Below are 16,770 nucleotides of genomic sequence, written 5' to 3'. Positions count from 1 at the left end.
GGCCCGCTGGAGTAACCAAGCAGGAGTCCTTGCAATGTGAATCCTACCGGGGTCTGCCTTTATGTAATAGACGCGTAGTAAGAGGCTGAGTCAGTCACTCTTACTGTGCGCCTCTCACAGGCGATCACAGGGGTTTTATTTAAATTCTTACATTACAGTAATGTAGCTGGGGGTCTCCGGAGCTGAACCGCATTGGTTTCAAGTCCGGGGACCCCCTACTTCATGAGATACAGGCCCCGATATGGGGTGCCGGTATCCCCAGTTAAAATCCTGTGGGTCACATGACCGTGGGATCTAAACAAAGCAGAGGGATACTGGCACCCCATACCGTGGTCTGTATCTCGGGAAGAAGGGGGTCCCCTAGGCTGAAATCAACTTTGTTCAACTCAGGATACCTCCTGCTCCCTCACACTAGTGTAAACCTCCCCCCCCCCCAAATAAAAAATCATTACCTTAGCGGATAGCTACTAAGGTAATGAAGCTGCTTACATTTTATTTTTATTCATAGTGTGCATGAGCAGGGGGTCTCCTAAGCTGAACAAAGTTGATTTCACCTTCGGGGACAACCTACTTCCTGAGTTACAGGCCCCGGTATGGGGTGCCGGTATCTCCACCATGTTAAAATTCACTTGGGATGTAAAGAAAGCAGAGGGATACCGGCACCCCATACCGGTGCCTGTATCTTGGGAATCAAGGTATCCCCGTACCTGAAGCCAATGCGGTTCTGCTCCAGAGACCCCCTGCTCATCTACACTAGGAATACAATTTAAATGTAAAAATATTTACTTAGTAAACACCAATACCCCACCCACCCCCTGTGCCCCCCCCATAAAACCATGATTTATTTTTTACACACAGGATTAATAACCTAGACCTAATTATATGGCCTAATTATACCCTAATATGCGTGGTCACAATCTAATCAACACTACTGCACCATAAGTCTGTTTATAATAGTGTTTCAACTATTACTGCTAATACGCATTAAGGTTCTACTGTTATTACTTTAGGTACTACTTAAAGTTGCATGACCTATACCCATTTTACTTGGGGAAACACTAATGGTCAGCAATTTTGAGATGCTCCTCCCTTTGGGGATTTTAATCATTTTAACCACTCTGTAAAAAATACACTAGTCTTTTGTTGAAATACAATTGTATTATTTTCATAACACACATTACTATTTTTCCAGTGGTACATACAAGGTGTATTGGAACATCCGGTTCAAAAAGAATTACTAATTCTGATGAATTCATCATGTTTAAATAACACTAAATGTGTTGAGTGCAATAAAAGGGATCTAGTTTGAGAATCTTATCTCATACAACAAGTTGTTATTTATAAGCCTTTATTCTCCTTATGCACCTAAGTATCAAAGTACAAACTTGATCTAAAACAACTAAGAGCGAGCGGAAGGTTTTTCTCAGTTAACTAATTTATTATTTTACACACAGGATTAATACCCCATGGCATATGGGGGTCCCTGGTGGTCCCAACGGGTGTCTGCAGGCCCCAGAGTGCACCTGGGGGGTACCCACGGGTGTCTGGGGTCTCTGGGTGGTCCCCGCAAGGTGCAATGGACATCCGTGTCCCCACAGGTCACCTTTGGCCCCAATGGGGTCCACGGGTGTCCCACGGGTGTCCGGGGATCCTCAGGTCATCCTTACAATTTTCTGGGGCCCTCGGGTTGTCCCTGCAGGTCCGTGGGGCCCACACAGCTTTGGGGCCCCCGGTTCTTCCCCACAGGTGTCCCCTGTGGGTCTGCAGATGGTACCAGTGGGCATCCGAGGGCCCTCAGGTGGTCTCCATGGGTCCCCGAAGCGCTGTGGTACCAATCCTGTATGTAAAGAAATAAAACTTATCCTACACTTAAATAAATACACCCCCCTCCCCACCCACCAAACACATACAGTACAGTAATGGGCAAAATAACTATTATCCAGATATGGATAATAGATTATCTGCCCATTATTAAACACAACATTAGCCAGCATACATAAATCAAGTAAACCAATACAGCTCCATTTACCCCTGCAATATGATGGTCGTCCTCGTCATCTTACTGCAAGGTCCCTCTCCTCTGTTGCCAGAAAATTCTAAGCAAATACAATCTAATGTCCCCTAAACCCTTAATCACCTTACTGGTTAACAACCGCTACGGTAATTAAGGGGTTAACCCACCCTGCCCCGATACCCAACCGGGCGGCCTAAACACCCTCCCCGGACCCACTATACCCACCTTGTACCCATTTATTGTTATAGTAGTATATCATACCCATTGGGGCACTTGGGGACCCGCGGGGACAACCTGGAGGCGCACGGCGCCTAGTGGGGACTACCCGGAGACCCAAAGATACCGTGAGTACCCCCTGGGGTGCACTGTGGGGCCTGCGGATACCCATCGTGACCACCGGGGACCCGCGTCGGCTTTTGGTATTAATCTTGTGTGTAAAATAATAAAAAATGGTTTTATGCGGGGGCACATGGGGTGGGTGGGGTATTGGTGCTTACAACAGTAAATATTTTTACATTTGAATTGTACTCTTAGTGTAGATGAACAGGGGGTCTCTGGAGCAGAACTGCATTGGTTTTCAGGTCCGGTGACCCCCTGCTGCCTGAGATACAGGCCCCGGTATGGGGTGCCGGTATCCCATTGCTTTGTTTACATCCCACGTGGATTTTAACATGTGGAGATACCGGCACCCCATACTGGGGCCTGTAACTCAGGAAGTAGGGGGACCCCGAGTCTGAAATCAACTTTGTTCAGCTTAGGAGACCCCCTACTCACGCACACTATGAATAAAAATAAAATGTAAGCAGCTTCATTACCTTAGCAGCTTTCCGCTAAAGCAGAGCTTTCCAAACTTTTCATGTTGGTGGCACACTTTTTAGACATGCATAATTTTGCGACACAGTAATTCAGTTTTACTAGCAAACCAGAGGTTAAACTAACCCCTTATTAGAGATACGGACACATACATAAATTGTAATAACGAAATGTATGGGGACACAACATATCTCATCAAAACCTTTCATTTACAATTTTTTTAAATATATGATTTGTAAGAAAACATACATTTCCAAGATTGTTGTCATTTATGAGTAACAATATGTAAATATGTGCAAGAATTAAAAAAAAATTGAATAACACCAATAACTACCTACCATTTTAATGAGATGTATGAGGTTGATGGGATGAACACAGCTTTTGAATATTTGGTGGAATTTTAGAAAAAGACACTTGCATTTTGTCATCAAGCATTTTTAAGCTTCCACGTTTCAGTGTCTTTAAGTTTGTCATCGCCGAAAACGATCACAAATGTATGTAGAAGAAAACTGCAGAAGAATTTTTAACGCTTTTTTACCTACAGTATTGTATGTTTGGATGCATTTTTGAAACGCGAATCCAAAAGCTGTCTAAGTCACCCTCTTCATACATCATTAACAGACCGATAATTTTTTATTTCAGCTACAGCCGCGGCCCCTTTTATTCTCCAACATCTCCGAATTTTTCCGGGACTTTTTACCGAATGCCATGCACTTGACCGCACTTCACCACGTTCATGCCGCATTCTGACCGCATTTATACCGCATTCATGTTGCATTCACACCCGCGGTTGATGTGTTTATTGATAATGGTTCGGATTTAATTGGTTGCAATTCTTCGCGTATCCGCCAGATGGCAGATATTCATGAATTGTAATGCGCATGCGGTTCAGTAATGTGTCGACTTCCAGGTGTTTAAAAAAAATACCACAGTGGTCCATTGTAAATTGGCCTTGGGACTGAAGGAAGAAGTTACAATAATGTATCAATTTAGGCTTTTCATATTAAAAAAAGACAAGCACAGTTTCTGGTCTGGTTATTGTCCTGAGAGTCCCACCATGAGTGCACAACTGCAGTCCGTGTTCCAAAAACCCGACAGAACGTACTGTATGCTTATTTAATATGGGCCGCGATTAATGCAACAGATGATAAGATGGCAACAGTTGTTCAAATTTATCAGTATTTTATCAAAAACTATGACTTTTACAAATTTTCACCAGATGCTCATGTGTGGAAGCGTGCAATAAGGAAAAAGTTATGTAGCGATCCATGTTTTTTTCGTATTGATCCCGATTTTATTGGAGGGTATTGGTGTGTATCACCGGGTTTTTCCCGTATCTATGATCATGGAGACGGCAAAAAGCGAAAGGTCATGTTAAAACCAAGTAAGAAACGTCAGTCGCTGGCAAGCAATGTGACAGCGACAGCTTAAAAATAACGGTCCGACCATCAGTGAAAACCTGGTGACCGGCAACCCTTGCTGTCTGTCCCCGCCCGGATACCTGCAGCCTGAGCCGGATTTCGCATACAGTTTCGCATGTACATTAGCGATTTCCAGCCTCATCAGCTGACTACAGGTGTAGTAGTCCCGCTGTCACCTGTCAACGACGTGTATGACCAAGAATATGGGACTGGCAGTGGCTCGGCGCCAGCTGATTGGGAAAGTCTATGGTGAGTAATGTTGCCGTATTTTATTCTTTTTTTTTATTTAAAAAATATCAATATCAGTGCGATTCAAAAGTCAAGCGATTCTCCTGTAAGCAATGTCATAGGCTGAGCGGCTTCTACAGTAGATACTGCACAATTGGTGAAAAGCTAGGCGTATGCGCATTGGAACCTTCTTGAAACGCATACTGTATGCGTCATCACATCGACGGTAGGCGCATGTGCATGTGAACAGGAGACGCCCCCGAGAAAATTATTGGTGGGACTGACTGTGGGAACTTCTTTAGGGTACTGACTGACTATTACAATAAAACTTTTTTTTTTTTTGTCCTCAGAAAAGAAAACTTTCTCATCTCATGCGGAAAACGGCAAATGGAGGGATTTCGATGGATAATATCGCTTTGTGTTACAATGCCTGCACATTGCTGAATCTGAGTAAAAAAAAACACGTACCAGTGTCTACAGTTTAGTGGCCGTTATTATTGAGTAGGATAGAATACCTGAAACAGTACAGTATGCTGATGTTTTCAGAACGTATACAATACTTTTTTATAAATACTGTATAATAAACCCGAAAAAATAAAAAATATGCATTTATTCTACTTGTATTATGTTAGTATGGTTTACAGTCAGCACAACAGTATGGTGTTATTAAAAAAAAATATTTATTCAGAAAATGTAAAAAATGCAACATCTCCTTTATTAAAGTACAGAAAGTCAAAACATGTACAGCACAACAGTATGGTGTTATTAAAAAAAATTCTTTATTCAGGAAATTTAAAAAACGCAACATCTCCTTTATTAAAGTACAGCAAGTCAAAACATTTACAGTAGGATGGTGTACAGAACAGTCAGTCAGGTCTGCACAACTCCAGTCCTCGAGGGCCGCAAATAGGCCCAGTTTTCAGGATAACCTTGAAAACCGGGCATGTTTGCAGCCCTTGGGGACTGGAATTGTGCGGGTCCCGTGTGTACAGTAAGTAAAAACATTTCTTTATTAGTATAAGTTAAAACACACAACATCTCCTTTATTAAAGTACAGCAAGTCAAAACATTTACAAAAACATTTACAAAAAATAAACAACAGTTGAACAGTCACGCAAATGCGATACCCACCAGATTGTTCTTCCAGGGCCGATGCCTTGTATGGTGCAAAATGCCATTAATGGAGTCTCGAACGATTTTCATTAAAGGAGCTGTTGTTGAAAAATAGCGCCGCAATTCCTCCACAATAGTCCTTCTTAAATTTTCAGGAAGCACCCTTTTTTCGCGATTTCCTTTGTAGTTCACTTTGTACACCCACCCGCAGTACACCAAGTAGGACACGTGGTACTTAAAAATTAACATGGCATACTACTGGGGTAAACCAGCACTCATCACCCTGTACTTCTCCCTTAGTGCTGGTGTCAGCTCGCGCAGGATGAGGTCAGGCACAATATCGATGCAAGCGTATGTAGGTTGGGTTCTGGGAGCAGGTGTTCTTCTGTGAGCGGGTGTACTTGTGGCGGCGGGCGAGGGTAGGTTGTCTGGGAGGAAGTTTTCCTCCTGTCTTGGTCGTTGTGTTGTCTCCTGGCGTGGACTTGATGGGGTTGTCATGTTATCCTCCTCCTCAACAGCATACATGTACACAAATTCTTCTGGTGGAGGGAGTGCACTTGGTGTTGGAAGGCGGTCGAAGGTCCCATTCATCACATCCATGCCACCCTCCTGCTCCGGCGTCGGGGATACAGGGGCATGAACACCGAGCAAATGATGTATCCCCGCTATGTCAGTCTCTATTTTCTCCATCCGTCGATCCATCTTCTGCATCCGTTGATCCATATTTAGCATGGTCTCCAGAAACAGATTTATCTTTACCAGCATAGTAGAGTTCCCGGGGATATCCACACTTAACCCATTCAGCATGCGGTCTAACGAGCTGGTTCTTGTGCATGGGGTGCTGTGGACATCTGGGTGGATGGGTGCTATGGAGGATGAGATGAGGGTTCCATGGAGAGAAGCAGCAGCGTCGTCGAAGAAGGATGTATGAGGTGACCTTTGGATTTCCGGGAGAGGAGAAGCGGCAGCGTCGTCGAAGAGGGATGGAGAAAGTGACCTGTGGATTTCCGGGTGAGAAGCGGCAGAGTCGTCTAAGCGGAATGGAGAAAGTGACCCATGGATTTCAGGGGCACCAGCGGCAGCGTCGTCGAAGCCTTTGGGGTCAGCAGAAGGTTTTCTTTATTAGCCTTAGCCTGTCGCTTTGGCCTTGGCATGGGAACGGCTCCTGCCTTTCGCTTTTTTTGCGTGACAGGCACGGCAGAGGCGAGTGGCTTCTTGCGTCCGTAGAATCGGGGTTGATCAATGGAAGCAAATGGCACAATGAAGTATCTGGACAAGGGCAAGTTAAGATAAAGATCATCGAGTGGTGGGCTATGCAAAAGTGTGTAACTTTTTATGCATGGCGACGAGGTACAGGTGTTAAAAGTGGGCGTACTCTAATGTGAGTCATTAACGTATAAATACACCATCCATTTTGTGGATTCACTGCACATTGAATACACATCGACTAAACATCGAATATACATTCTTGTGCTTGTATTTCTTTCTACTCGCAGCAATGCCTGTTAAAAAGATTTCAAAGGATCTCAGCATGAGAATTAAGGAGATGTACACGAGCAGACAACGAATTGCAGATATCCAACGCTGGTTAGCTGCTTCTGGCCTCGTTGTCATCTTTGAAGGTACAGTAAAATGTATGTCACACGCTTTTGCCTTACACACTGTACTGTACTAGTGTGCAGTTTTTTGAGCACTTTTCTTTTCTTGTTATAGGAATCATGAATAAAGCTTTCTTCCAAGAGAAAATTGTGCCTGAGAGTGTGGAATACATCACACGTGAGTTCCCGGATGGTCACCGTTTCTACCAGGACAACGATCCGAAGCACACCGCGTCAACAGCGCATATCCTTGAGCGCGGTATCAACTGGGTGAAGACGCCAGCGGAGTAAGTGCGGTAACCGTGTCTCATTTTTTCCCTCTGTTTTTACTGTGTTCTGTATCTCTTAAACTAATTATCCTTTTTTCCCCCTCCAATGACAGATCAACAGACTTCAATCCTATCGAAATGGTCTGGCATCAGCTGAAGGACCATATCCGAAAAGTCGTGAAACCCTCCAAAAAGGATGAGTTGGCGCAAGGCATACTGAGTTTTTGGAACGATGTACTCACCATGGAACAATGCAATAAATATATTGACCATATTGTGACTGTGTTGCCCATTGTGATCGCGCGTAATGGGCAAGCATCAGGAAGGTAGTATGGTATAGTACTGTACTGTAGTATTGTAAGTACAGTATGATACAGGTAAGTATGGCACATATTTTTTCTTTCCTAGTAGTCAGAGTATACAGTAGTTCCAGTATAGACTAGTTTAACAGTACTAACTGCATACTGTAGTCCAATATGGAATAGCTATACAGTACACAATGCCATAATACAGTATGCACCTAACTGCTCAATTTTTTTCTTTCCAGAGAGAGCAGCACCAGCCATCTGGTTACAAAGTATTTAACATTAGTCACAGTATACAGTAGTTCCAGTATAGACTAGTTTGACAGTACTAACTGCATACTGTAGTCCAATATGGAGTAGCTTACAGTACACAATGCCATAATACAGTATGCACCTAACTGCTCAATTTTTTTCTTTCCAGAGAGAGCAGCACCAGCCATCTGGTTACAACGTATTTAACAGTAGTCACAGTATACAGTAGTTCTAGTATAGACTAGTTTGACAGTACTATACAGCACACAATGCCATAATACAGTATGCACATAACTGCACTAATTTTTTGTTTTCTTGTCTTTTCAGAAAAAAAGGATGGACTGGGGGAGAGGGGGGGTATCGTGTAAAGTCTGTGAACTGTTTGTACAGTTAAGTGTACAGTGTCTAAACTGCTGTCATGATGTACACAAAACCGCTCCTCTCTCAATGAACTACTGTACTGTACACAGAATGAGGAAGAAGATAAAGACGGAAAAAATTATATTACTATATATATATATATTATATATTATATATTATTCATTAATATTATTATCAATGTGCATTATTCATGATTATCCACCGGCCCTCAATTTCCATCTGACAGAAGAACTTAATAAAGACTGCATTTTGTATTATTCATGATTATTTTTATATTTGTTTTTTTTGTTCCTGATAAAATAAAATAAATATTTATTTACATTCATGATAATCATAATCATTGACAACACCCCCCCCCCACACACACACACACCTACACCAAATAAAAAGAAAGAATGACAAAAAGTGGTAATTTACTGCATCAACAACATTAATCAGATAATGTTTTTTTTAACTCTCAATTTCACAGTGCTGTGCAAATCAGATTTACATATCAAATTCGAGAAGGGATTTTCAAAAGTGTTACCGTAAATAAAGCCTCAAAGGGTTGGGGGTTGGATGGGTGAGTCATGCGCAGTAATCATCAGCTAGCTCCCTTCCCAAAGAGGATTACAGAGAGGTGACTCTAAGACAACAATAGAAAAATTAAGCACACAGGCGCAGAGAGGTGATGCGCGTCTGGGAACGGATTAAAAACACAATGGCAAGCTTCAGAAACTGAATGACTGTAGAGGTGTCTGTGTAAGGAATCCACTACTGGCTTTGACTATTTCCTTGCAGACTTATGCTGTTACAAGCTTTCCCTGGCATTCATGTGCGGCCTCTCATTGCAGCTTCTGCCCTGTGCTACATCATTGGAGGAATACTCACATACCCTCCTCCTGTGATTGGATCTCCGCCCTTTATATTCTAGGCGTCGGCACTGCACCAGGGCCGAGCATAACCATTCCTACCTCTATGTTACTGTCTCTGCCACAAACCACCCCAGGCCTCTCTCCTAGCGTTCTTACCTTCCAAGTTCCTGAGTATCCAGAGGCCTGTTCCTGGACGTCCGTGCTGAAGCGTTGTTGCCAGCACTGGTACCTGCTGCATTCCCTCCTAGCAGTGGCTACTCTTCCTTTCCTGCGGCCTGCTGCTATCCCCCTGCAGTGGCCTGCCCTGACGTCTGTGCTGAAGCGTTGTTGCCAGCACTGGTACCTGCTGCATTCCCTCCTAGCAGTGGCTACCCTTTCTGTTCCTGCGGCCTGCTGCTATCCACCTGCAGTGGCCTGTCCTGAACGTCTGTGCTGAAGCATTGTTGCCAGCACTGGTACCTGCTGCATTCCCTCCTAGCAGTGGCTACCCTTCCTTTCCTGTGGCCTGCTGCTATCCTCTTGCAGTGGCCTGCCGTGGACTTCTGCGCTGAAGCATTGGTTCTTCCCGACGCTGCCCTGCGGTGAACTTCGGCCAGCCTGCTGTCTCCTCCTGCTGAGATCGGCGTCATGGGCCGAGGCCGCTCCTCATGCAGAAGCAACCCCCGTGCTCACGCTCCTAAGCTGAAGCGGGGAACTCCTGACTTCCTGTTGCCGAACTCCTGCTTCATTAACGACGATGCTGCCTTCTCCAATCCTGACCCTGCGATGTACGACTACGAACTGCGCACTCCGGATCAGTCTGCGTGGACTAAGGTCGGTGATTATATAACCCCACCTCAGCCCCGCGGTCCGGTCCCGGTTTGTGGCGAGCATCGGCGTAACAGTCTGTCGATAAGAGTTTCAAATCCTTGAGCGAGCCTTGTGTGTGTGCTTGGGGGAGGGGGGTACAGGGCACAGCTGCATGAAGGATTAGTTGTACTGCAGTTCAAAGAAATTGCATATTTTCAAAAGGCAGGTTATCATAATAATTTGATCCCTACACCCCCAAATACAGTACATAAAAAGCACACAAATCAACCATGTGCAGTCAAACGCACAGTGTCGCAGTCAAAATCTACAGCACAGATTGAATATCGTAATATCAAGATGGTTTAGGCAGACTTGTGGAGAAAATAAAAATAAAAAATGAGGAAAAAAAAATATTTATTTTTTTTGGTCACTCACTCTTGAACTTCGCAAGCAAGCAGTGGTGAATTTACAGACGCATGCGCAGTAATCATCAGCTATGTACTGTAGCTGCCATCCCGAAGAGGATTACACACAGGCACAGAGAGGTGATGCTTGGCTAGGGACAGATTAAAAACACAATGGCAAGCTTCAGAAACTGAATGACTCTGTAGGCAGGCTTGTGAAGAAAATAAAAATAAAAAATGAGGAGAAAAAAAAAATATATATTTTTTGGTCACTCACTCTTGAACTTCGCAAGCAAGCAGTGGTGAATTTACAGACACATGCTTGTGCAGAAAATAAAAATAAAAAATCACTCCTTTGCAAGCAAGCAGGAATGTGATTGAAACCAGAAAGACACACATTCAAAGGAATGGTGTGGGAGAGGTATACTGCACTGTAGAGAAGATAAGAAGTTGAAATACCCTGCAGTGCAGTAAATTATACTGTATGTGTGCGGGGGCGAGCGAGGGGAGAGCGCTGTATATGCCGAAATGTGATACTGTTACAGTACTGTAAACGCCTATGCGTTTCAACAATTTTCAAATGAGACATTCTGTACAGCACTTCATATGTAAAATCCTGCTCAGCTCAAAATAGACTTTCTAGGGAGGTGCTATCAGGGTGAAACATAAGCGTGTAGGAGGAGAGAGGAAAGAACCCTATATGATGCACTCAGCACTACTAAAAGGACTTGTTCTTGTTTTGGGGTTAGGGTGATGTTGGTCAGGTTAATGACTTGTAATTCACTCTGTTTGTTTGTTATGACTGACGATAGCGTCTCCGCCAGTTCCTCCCTCTCCCCCTGTACCCCCATATGTCTCTGTTCCTTAGTTTTTCTCTTGCCTCGTCTTGTTGCTCGCCTGACAGGGCTAAATTCACTGTGCATCTACTAAACGATTTTTATACCAGTATTGTGAGAATCAACAGTTTCTCTATTCTACTGTTCTTCACACTAACTATGACACTACCTGGTCATCTAGTGTGATTGCACACCAGAACTGAACAGTACACTTTTTAGGTTTTAAATATATTTGTTATGTTTGCATTTTTCAATTATCATTAAATAAAAGTTTATTATTTTCATTAGTAGGGCTGAGTGCATCATATAGGGTTCTTTCCTCTCTCCTCCTACACTGCGTTAAATTCTGCCCTTAAGCGGGAAGCTGGACTTAGAAAAAATGATTGCTTTACCTTTTTGCATGCGCAACACCCATACAACAGGCTGGCGGGTGTCCCCGGATACCCGCGGGCCTGCGGTACCAATGTTGCGCCTCCAAAAATAATAAACAATATTTATAACTAAATACACCCCCCTAACACATACCATACAATAATGGATAATAAAGCATTTGCCCATTTTAAATACATACATAAGTTTCAATAAATACAGTAAAAACATATTCCACTTACCTTTTACAGGCACCCGTGATGAAGGCCGTCTTCATCCTCATCTTCATCCTGCCCATGCCCCCTCCGATGCTGAAAGACATACACAAGAATAAAAACATACACTGTAATGTCCCCTAACCCCTTAATCACCATAGCGGGTATTAACCGCTACAGGCATTAAGGGGTTAACCCACCCTTACCCACCACTCGGAAGGCCTACATACCCTCACGGCCTCACATGGTATGGTAGCCAATCAGAGCGTGGGAAATACATCCCAACTCTGATTGGCTCTAGTACCATGTGACAGGCTTTCAATGACGTCACATCCGTTCTCCCCCAAGCCTCTGTCACATTGTCTACTAGGGCCAATCAGAGTTTGGATGTAGTTCCCACTATCTAATTGGCTACCGTACCATGTGAGGCCGGCCATCTTTCTTTTCATGACGTCATCTTAAAGGCAATTGAAGCACGGCCATTCTGATTGTCTGTGCTTTCATTGCCTTTAAATGACGTCATTTTTTTTTATCGGCCAAAGCACATGGTTTTTACGGCCCAATCAGGGCCGTGGGAACCATATGATGAAAATGTGACATCATAGGCCTATAAAAGCCTATGTCTTCTCATTTTGAAGCCAGGTGCCGAGGAGGAAGGACCTCCGGAAGAACAAAGAAGACCAGGGCGTGGTCGAAGAAGAGAAGAAGACCCCGGAAGAGAGCGGAAGAAGATACAAGAAAGAAGAATACAGATGAAGATGGATTACAAATAAAAGAACCGTGGATTGTTTTGGTTTATTATTTTAATGTTTATTATTTTATGGTTTATTATTATATGGGTTCCTGTGCGTGGATTGGTTCGAGGTAAGCTGTTCAACGGGAGTCAGTGAGTGGGTCAAGTAATGGTAAGTGAACAAAAGAAATGTATTTTATTTAACTTGTCCATTTATTTTTTGTTTTTTTACATGTGTTTTTTTATTTTTAGATCATTTCTTGCCACTGTATGTATGTATGTATGTATGTATGTATGTATGTATGTATGTATGTATGTATGTCTAGATCGATATATACATACAGGGTAAGAAATGGTTTGGTAGGAAATGCTTGTATTGCTGTGTTTAAAATGATTTGGGCTATGCTGCTATGCATAAATGTGTGTGTAATGTATTTTAGAATTAGAGAGATGTCATTTTTGGTCTTGTATGGTGTACTTTAGGTTAGGGTGAGACTTGCTTTTGTATATTGTATTCTTTTTGGTACTTATATTTTGTCTGATGGTACAGTAACTTGTTCGGTTTAACGATAGAAATAGTTAATTGTTTAATTGTTATGGATGGAATTTAAATTGTTTAGTGATTTGATTAATGAATGCTAATTGATTTATGGTGACTTGATTGGTTTAAATAGTATACTTGTTTGGATGTATTGGTATTTTGTTTGGAATATGTTATTGTTAACATTCATTGGCAGAGTGTACATGGTGCATAGATTGTATGCATCATGTATACAATGTAAATGCAATGTTTTGATTGGTATTTGAGGCTTTTGATTGGAAGATGAGATTGGATTTTTTTAGGAAATATGATTTTATTTTACTGTGTCTGTATGGAGAAGTGGTATTTGTAGTAGAGCATGTTTTTGATAACCCTTCTACATTTATTTGTATTTTGGTTCATCATGTGTGTGCATATATATATATATATATATATATATATATATATATATATATATATATATATATATATATATATATATATATATATATATATATATAGATGATATGATGATATAGATGATATAGATATGAGCATACAGCTATATTTGCATATTTGCTTTCCTGTGGAGGGTTTTTGTCACTTGTTTTACTCACCATAACTTAACTCAGTATTGTGGTTTATATATATATATATATATATATATATATATATATATATATATATATATATATATATATATATATATATATATATATAAACCATAATACTGAGTTAAGTTATGGTGAGTAAAACAAGTGACAAAAACCCTCCACAGGAAAGCAAAAATGCAAATATAGCTGTATGCTCATCTGCATGTCTTAGGCAGGTCTGCAATCCCGCCTTTCCCCATTATCACCCAGCATACAGCACTTCCACTGCAGCAAGGGATTCACGGAAATGACATGCAAATGAGCACACAGTGTCACTTTTTGCCTCAATAACCATTTTATATATATATATACATATATATATATATATACATATATATATATATATATATATATGTATATATATAGTTGCATGTTGAGCCACTGTCCAAATGAATGGGTGAAGGGTGGGCATCGGGCCAGGGTGGCTTAACCCCTTAATTACCTTTGTGGTTATTATCTGATAAGGTGATTAAGGGGTTAATTGATATCTGAATGTAATTGCAATGTATTGGCTATGTATTTTGTTGGCAACGGAGGACAAGGATTTTGCTGGCGATGGGGGCTTCTTATTGATGAGGTCAGTAGAACTTTATTTATGTTATTATGCTAGTTAATGTGTTTAATAATGGGCAAATAATCTATTATCCATATCTGGATAATAGTTATTTGGCACATTATTGTACTGTATGTGTTGGGGGGGGGGGATTAATGTATTAAATGTATAGGTCAGGTTTATTTTTTTTACATACAGGGTTTGTTCCTTTCGTCTGTGTGAGACCTCTGGAGACCACCTGAGGTATCCTCGGGTGTCTCACGGGTACCAGGCTGCGTGGTCCATGGGGGACACCTGCGGGGAAGAACCGGTGGCCCCACATCTATGGGGGCACCATGGACCCGTAGTGTGCAGGGAAGAACCAGTGGCCCCACATCTGTGGGGGCAATGCGGACCCGTAGTGCCCACCCGTGGGTCCCCAGACCCCTGTGGGAACCATCCGCGGGCCTACCGTGGGGACCCAATTATGGCCCACGGTAGGCCCGCGGAGACCACCTGGTGGGCCATGGCGCCTGGCGGGACCCACCAACAGGCCTCCAGAACCTGTATGTAACAAGTTGTTGGTAACCTGTAGGTCTGTGAGGTGACCAGTCAGGCCCACCTGGGACTCACGTGGGCCTGGGTTATAAACCCTGTATGTAAAAGAATAAATCATGTATTTATGGGGGGGCACAGGGGGTGGGTTATGTATTGAATAAATATAATGATGTTTATTGTGGGGCTGTGTATTGTTTTTATTGTGGGTTCTGGGGGTGGGGGAAGGGGGTGTTGGCCCCAAGGGTATGTGAGTAGGCCTCCCGGCTGGGTAGTGGGTGAGGGTGGTTAGGCCTCACGGGGTGGGGGGTTAGTGGGGGAGGGTGTGTAGTCCTCCCGAGTTGTGGGTGAGGGTGGTTAACCCCTTAATGCCTGTAGCGGTTAATAACCACAATGGTGAATAAGGGGTTAGGGGACATTACATTGGATGTTTTTATTCTTGTGCATGTCTTTCAGCATCGGAGGGGGCATGGGCAGGATGAAGATGAGGATGAAGACGGCCTTCATCGTGGGTAACAGGCGTAAAAGGTAAGTGTAATATATATTAACTTTATTTATTGTAATTTATATGTATTTAAAATGGGCAAATGCATTATTATCCATATGTGGATAATAGTAATTTTGCCCATTACAGTACTGTATGTGTTAGGGGGCGGGGGGATGTGTGTTGTTTATTGGGGGCAATTGTCCCCAATAAACATGCTAATGTGCCTTAACCCCTTCATTGCCTTAGTGGCTTTCCGCTAAGGTAATGAAGCTGCATTAATGTAAATTTTAATAATAGTGTGCGTGAGCAGGAGGTCCCCTGAGCTGAACCGCAATGATTTCTGCCTCAGAGACCCCCTGCTTCCCGAGTTACAGGCCCCGGTTTGGGGCATCGGTGCCAGTGTGGACGCCATCTTTATAGAGCCCACGTTGCGTCTTGGACGCTATAAAGATGGCGGCGACACTGGCACTCGATGCCCCATACCGGGGCCTGTAACTCGGGAAGCAGGGGGTCTCTGAGGCAGAAATCAATGCGGTTCAGCTCAGGGGCCCCCCAGCTCCCACACACTATTATTAAAAATACATTAAAGCAGCTTCATTACCATAGCGGCTATCCGCTACGGTAATGAATTATTGTTTATTGGAATGTGTGTTTTAATACTAGTGTAGATGTGCAGGGGGTCTCCTGAGCTGAACCGCATTGGTTTCAGCCTCGGGGACCCCCTACTTCAGGAGATACAGGCCCCTTTATGGGGTGCCGGTATCCCCTGCAGAATTTAGATGTCCCGGTCATGTGACGCAGGAGCTTTAAAGTGCAGGGGATACCGGCACCCCATAACGGGGCCTATATCTCCTGAAGTAGGGTGTCCTCGGACCTGAAACAATGCGGTTCAGGTCCTGAGACCCCCTGCTCATGTACACTATTATTAAAATGTATTTATTTTGTGTACAATCGCCTGTAACAGTCTTGCATTGAGATGGCAAATCTCCATGCAAATGTTACATGCAGCTTTTTTTTCTATCAGCTAGCATACGTAAAGGTTAAGAACGCTAGCAGGGGGAAAAAAAGCAACACGTACGCTGTGGCTGTTCTGAACCATTTTGAGCAGGTACGTTAAAAAATGGGCCCAAGGCCTTAGTGAATCGCGTCTCCGACCTCACTTTTTATCGAACTTGCTTTTTTTCAAAATCAGAACGCAAAGCCATTGAGCTTAGTGCATAGCCCCCATAGTCTTGGATTCAACATTTGGGAAGTAATGATGAACTTTCTCTCCGAGCAATGTTAAATGGTCAACAATTAGCGAGCTGATATCACATTTTCGCTCGCACTCAGCAGTTTTGGAAAACATTCAAAATTTCCTTCTTTCACTTTCCTTTCCAAATTGCTATTTGTCTCTCATAGCACAAATTTTATCTACCGCTGTTAAGAT

The sequence above is a fragment of the Ascaphus truei genome, chromosome 1, assembly GCF_040206685.1.
Source record: "Ascaphus truei isolate aAscTru1 chromosome 1, aAscTru1.hap1, whole genome shotgun sequence".
In the NCBI taxonomy this organism is placed as follows: domain Eukaryota; kingdom Metazoa; phylum Chordata; class Amphibia; order Anura; family Ascaphidae; genus Ascaphus; species Ascaphus truei.
This window is presented reverse-complemented; position numbering follows the sequence as displayed.